Raw genomic sequence first — 6,327 nt, forward strand, 5'->3', positions numbered from 1 at the left:
AAAAAAATGATGTTACTTTCGCAGAACTATTTTGGAACAATATTGTTAATCAATTTTTTAAAAAGAGCTGGCAATAATTAATTGTTAATATCTATTAGTGTTTTTGTATTTGATAGTCTAGGCATTTCCACTGGTACTCTGATTTGAGTGCAATGGTGGACTTACTTTACTTCAACATTGTTTGCGACAAACAATATCTTTTGTGAAATAAAAGTATATTATTTTAAGAAATTTTTGAAAGTGGTTTATATAGTTATAGGGGCTGCAGTATAATAAGCGTCCAACACTCAATTTATCGATATTTATCTATATTCATAAGTAATGAATCCTCAATATAACTACTTAAACCAAATTACATTACAGGTATTTCAAATTTCAGGATAGTTCGGATATTTTTATATCATAAAAAGAAATAATTTTATGATGAATAAAAGACTAGCTTATCTAGGTTATGTGTATTTATAAAATGTAACAAACAATACACAGTATTACTTTTTACTATTCTGAAGGATAAACATGTCTAACACCAGTGACACAAAATAAAACGTGTACACTAGCATTGTACTTACGGCCATTACAGATGAACAGTAATTAGTGTCTATAACAAGTTAATCAGTGGTACCCTATTACCGGGATACTGTTCTTCCAGTAACAACTGAGTTGAATGATTTAGCGTTCTCATAACGACTTTCTGCTATTAGGTCATGGAAATATTACAGTATGGAATGTTATTACGTGATATATGTAGGTCTAGGTTAGGTAAAAATATCTTACTAGAGTAGTTTCAAAATTAAAGATAACCTTAAAAGCACTTATGTGATCTGAGCTTGAATTTGGGTACTATCTCAAGGGATTTTTTCTTTTTTCATCATAAGTTCAGGTGAATCTCTTACTGATGGTCAAGGGCATTTCTGATTTGGTACTTTTCCGACCTCAGATCATGTTACAGACCACCCAACTTCACTGACGTCAGATCATGTATTTCTCCTGCACTTCAGGTGAAAAAAGAAAAACATCCCTCGAGATAGAACCTAAATTCAAGCTCAGATCATGTGAGCAATCATATAAATAAAGATTTAGTCTCAGTTTATTTACAACTTAGTATTGTCATTTCAATAACAGTATGATGCTAATATCAAGATTGGATCGGTTGGAAACACAAAACCACAGTAACAGGTTAACATGAATGAAATATTTCAACACATTATTTTGTAATATGTTATTGACAAATAATTGTATATCTCAACTCTAGCGGCCATTACTCAAATAGCAAACACATGATTTAACTTTGTTCGAATTAATTTGAACAATAATGTTGAACTGAATTATGTTAGGCCTACAGACTCTTAAGATTGTATATAGTTTTAATAATATGTAAATGAAATATACACATTTTAGATTATAGAAAATAATACAACTTTATTTATACTAAGTTCAACCAGTGTAGTACTTACAATTACTTTACAACCAGTAAACATGTTTGATATCTTTTAAATAGTTCTAATTGATATTTGATTCCTTTTGAGTGTTGAGTACTTATCATACTGCAGCTGTTTTAGTTAACGTGGTTAAATAATTAATCATTACTCAAGTACTAAAGACTTAAAGGTAGAGTTACGCCTAATTGAATTAAAATTAGCTGTTTGGGTGCTAGAACATAGAATCCTGTCAGTTTGAACTCGTAACACGAAGAAGACTAATATGATGCCTAATATTATCACAGTTGTCATTCAGAAGACAAGTTAATGACTGAAACTGTGCTTTGGGCAATAAGCCAGTAGTCATTTGTACAAATTTGCAATTTGATTGTGGATAACAGTAATATGGGCATCTATAACCTGTACTGAACAGGACTCTATAATAAAGAATAATGGAAGAAAATATACATAAACTTACTCGAGATGACTGTACTCAATACTTATCCTAGGTATCTTAGAGGTACAATCCATCCAATTAACAGGGATGATTTTGTAGGTGGAACAGTTTCTTGAGTTGGCAAGTGATCTACAACTTGATCTAGAGCCTAATCGAATTAGAAAAGGGGCTTTGTAAACACTAATATTAACCTTTATCAGGTAAATAAACTCGTACGCGGATTATGTAATCTTTATTATACATCCTGTAGTATATGCAGAATAAAAATTCAAGTACTTGTGCAATTTCATAAACAAATCAGTGAATCAACAAGGAAATTACTAATCTAAAAAAGACACTTTACACGACGTCTAAGCAATTACATGCAAACTTACCGCAGACATTTTAAAATACCACTTTTCTAGTATTAAAAGACCAACAGTTACTTGAAATTTTACGCGATACACCCCCAAATAATTACGTTATCAACCACTTCTGAAGTACTAACTGATCCGCCATTGCCGTAATCTTGATTAGTTGACTGCTCTCTGATGTTTCTGACGTCATAATTCGTCGCCTTGAAAATTTCAAAGGCTGCCAAGAGTTGAACGATTTCATAGAATACATCTTTTAATTTAAACGTGAATGTGTATGCGTATTTAACAAATGAAGTTTTTTAATTACTATAACCTGTGCTCGATTTTAGGTGGAACGCATCTAAACGGCGTCGTTCAAATTCCATCCCTCCGGAAAATAAACTTTCTTGATTAACGCGGAAAACATTCCCCTGAGTCTCAGAATCCATAACAGCATAATTTTGTAATCTCCAAATACATTGGTGTAAATTAAGCGTATTATACTGCCTCCTCTGTTTGTACAGTTTTTAGTAGGGTATATACTTATTTATTTATCATATGATTATCTTGTAGTAATACATATAATTTGGGAGTGGTTGTTTTTTCCAAACTTCTTTCTTTTTGACGTGACAACGTCTTAAATTAGGTTGCGGCTCGGAGTCACTCATGAAAAAGTGTAACGCCCGGTAACGTTACGATGCCCGTCCAGTGGGTCCGCCGCACGGGATAAAGCAGATAACTATGTTTATTCGTGAAAATGTGGAGTGCTTAGATTCGTCATTTACAACAACTACAACAATAAAGGTAAATAATTGTACACTGATATTTCATTATCGTAAACTATGATTGATTGATTAATTGTTAGATTGACACAAAAGTTGAGAAACTGAGTTTATAGGTTATGTCATACTATTGACAAATGTTGATAGTGTTAAGTAAATTATTAGTTTAAATCACTCTGCAATCAATCGTAATTCAGTCGATTGAGAAGAAACAGCGCGTATTGCTAGTCAAACATTTAAAATAACAAATTATAACCTCTAACCTGTCATAACAGTGCGACCAAACAAACGAACTAAACCGACCAATCACCACGCGCGGAGTTAGAATTTAACTGTGTTTAGCAAGAATTTCAAATTCCAATTTTAGTAAATGTTTTATTCAACTTTACCATTTACAATAACAAATTTTAATTAATTTCAAATTATGTACAATGTTTTAGTAAACAAAATATATTTCTATAGTTAAAATTTGTGCAATTCTTATTTTCATTCAATTCCTTGTTCCTATTGTGCAATTTAATAATATTCATATCAATAAATATTCTACCGAGAAAAAGACGTTGTCACGTAAAATCTTCGCCCGTAAAACCGACTTTACAGGCAACCATAATTTTTTTATTACATCTTGATTGTGCCTTGATATGTTTTATTATTGCATAATTTGAATATTGCATAATACACATAAGTGTTTAATTTTATGTACACTTATTATTTAATAGAAGACTTTATGGCAAGATCGTTCTAATTATGCATTCATAGTATATGTCATATTCTATTTATATGCTTATGTACTGGTGAGCTGTCGTTTTAATAGTAGTTATTACTTGTAATTACCAATAATTAACGTTTGCTCCTTTATTATATTGCATATTAATTGATCCAATGTGTGTTTTCCTGATGCTTCTGATTTTCTTTGTTAGTATTTTCATTATTTGTTGCTATGTCATTTGCTGATTGTAATGTTGACTGGGATTTTAGCTTATGATTTTAACTTCTTAAAATTTACATTAACAAGAAAACACGTTAAGTTTACCATTAAAGTATATTTGTTAAGGCTTTGTTCCAACTTATGTGCAATTTATTTCCCCCTCAAAGTATATACATCCAAAAAAAATTAAGGATGATGCATTCACATGCAATAAAAATATACTTGTCTCTATAAGCAATATAAAGTTCATAAATTAACAATCTTGAGCTTTCAACACAACTAAATTAGAAGTGACGAATGGCTTTGATATACAGATACACTGACATTGCATTCATTTTTATTCTACCAAAAACTGTTATAATCTGTGTACTCTACAATTTGAGTTGCACTCCACTCCCTGCTATTTGTTATTTTATATCCTTGATTATTCGTATATATAATCGAGGTTCATATCGTGCATTCGTGGTAGTAAAGTCACTGAAGCATTTTTGCTACTAGTAGCCATGGAGTAGCCCATGAAACAAGACGTGATATAGTGCCGATGTGTGCTTTTACCCTAGGGGTGGATGCCACACCTTTTAAGGGTTGGACATTTTTTTATAAAAAACCTAAACATTCGAGGGGCAAATTCTAAGAAAACATTTTCTGAGTAGTGAATATATTTGAAATATTTCCACCTAAATGTGGCCGTTTTAGCTTATAAATGCATATTTCTAGCGATTGTTTGCAAATATCTTAAAAACTTAAAGTTTTATAGAATAAATAATTGTAAATATAATTAAATAACTAATAGGTTGCGTATTGTTTTATTTTTGTAGGTGGTATATAAACAGAATTATAGCTTTTTGAATTTGAAGTAGATTTTTAACATGGCTAAATAGAAACTTTCACATGTCATTTAGCGGGGAAATGAAAGCTTTAAAAAGAAAATTGCTACATTTTTCAAGTACTTGAATAAACCTTTAAACTGAGCCAAAGTAAACGTCATTAGCTTGAAAATTAACAAATTTACAATCAAAACAACATCGTTTTTTTATTTTTTTAGAAAAAATTGGTATTACAATTTATTACTTGACAGCAAAAATTAAAATTAAATGTATGGTAATTCATCGCCAGTTTACTTTATTCTTATGTCAACAATACTTTTTGGTAGTTTGGAAGGCCAAAATTTCAGCTTGTAGAAACTGAAATTTGAATAAATGTTTTTTATTAGTGTTAACAGGTTAAGGGGAGCAGACCTCCCTATCTCAGTCCATGTTAGCCTAGGTGCACTTCTCTCTGGAACCACTGCAGATAGAGATCTGAAATTTTTAAAACTTATTTATATATTCAGACTTTGTTCAGTGAGAATCATTATTTCTTCATCAGAGAAGAAATTATAGTTATTTTCAAAACATGTAGCGTGGAACTGGTTCTTAAAATATCTTGTGCATGAATATAATTCATACTTGAAAAATGTCCTTCTTATATAATATACATATTACATGTGGGATTTTTTTTATTGGGTTTAATACTAGGGACAAACATTTTTTCTGGCAACCATAGATGTTTCAGCTGTGAAAATCTTGTATCTGCTGTTGTATCACAGGTAAAAGTTTATAATCTGAGCTAGGAGTATGTATTGAAGAACCTGGAGGGTTTAGCAGCCTCTTCACAAGACTCAGCGAGTCAATAATTTGATAGAGTATATGGCACTTCTAGTATAGACGCAATTTGTTACAAAGCAAAATCCAAACAGTAAGGAGAAACACTTTGAACTATCCCTTACAAAACAACATGATAACTCTTTGGCTTCCAAAGCAAAAACAAAGTGGAAACAGGTGGTCTATATTATGGGTTTATTTGTCCTCTTTCTGATGGAAAGGTATAATCACATTTCTCATCTCTGTGTGTTGCATTTGTAGTATTACTAGCACTTTGGTTTGTGACATCAGCACAATTTAGTAATGGGAGAGTCGAATACGGTGTATTCGAAAACACCCTTGTATTCTAGTATTTGCATACTTTATCTGCACTGAATATTTTTAACAGACAAGTATAGACTTGTCTTACTTCCACTCTGCTGTTTCTTTATTATTTGCAATTACCCATTACAAAAATGTGGGAGAATCTTTTACCTTTTTGTGCCTCCTACAAACATGTTATACCCATAATTGACTTTATTTACCGGCTACTTCAGTTCCATCTGAAAGACTCATTTCTACTACAGGTCTTGTTGCCAATGATCGTAGAATTCTACTGCAGCCAAAAAAATCACATTTGGTTTTTAAACATGAAATATTCACTTTTGTCTTCATTGCTTTTAAATGTATTTATTAATTGAAAGCAAAATTATACATTTTGTCAAGTTTGACCCTCCAATGAATACTTGTAAATGATTACGAGTACAGCTCTTGAATACCTGTAA

General features: G+C 31.2%; 1 protein-coding gene across 2 annotated transcripts in view; it reads right to left on the bottom strand.

Moving 5' to 3' along the window:
• The window catches only part of LOC124364282 (E3 ubiquitin-protein ligase Su(dx)), a 37,418-nt gene extending 35,030 nt beyond the window's left edge, over window positions 1-2,388 (bottom strand). For both annotated transcript variants that reach the window (XM_046819630.1, XM_046819631.1), the window contains exon 1: window positions 2,250-2,388. The gene's annotated coding sequence lies outside the window, so the exon portion shown is untranslated. The remainder of the gene's footprint in view (window positions 1-2,249) is intronic.
• Between the last annotated feature and the right edge of the window lie 3,939 nt (window positions 2,389-6,327).

This window comes from Homalodisca vitripennis, chromosome 6 (assembly GCF_021130785.1).
Source record: "Homalodisca vitripennis isolate AUS2020 chromosome 6, UT_GWSS_2.1, whole genome shotgun sequence".
In the NCBI taxonomy this organism is placed as follows: Eukaryota; Metazoa; Arthropoda; class Insecta; order Hemiptera; family Cicadellidae; genus Homalodisca; species Homalodisca vitripennis.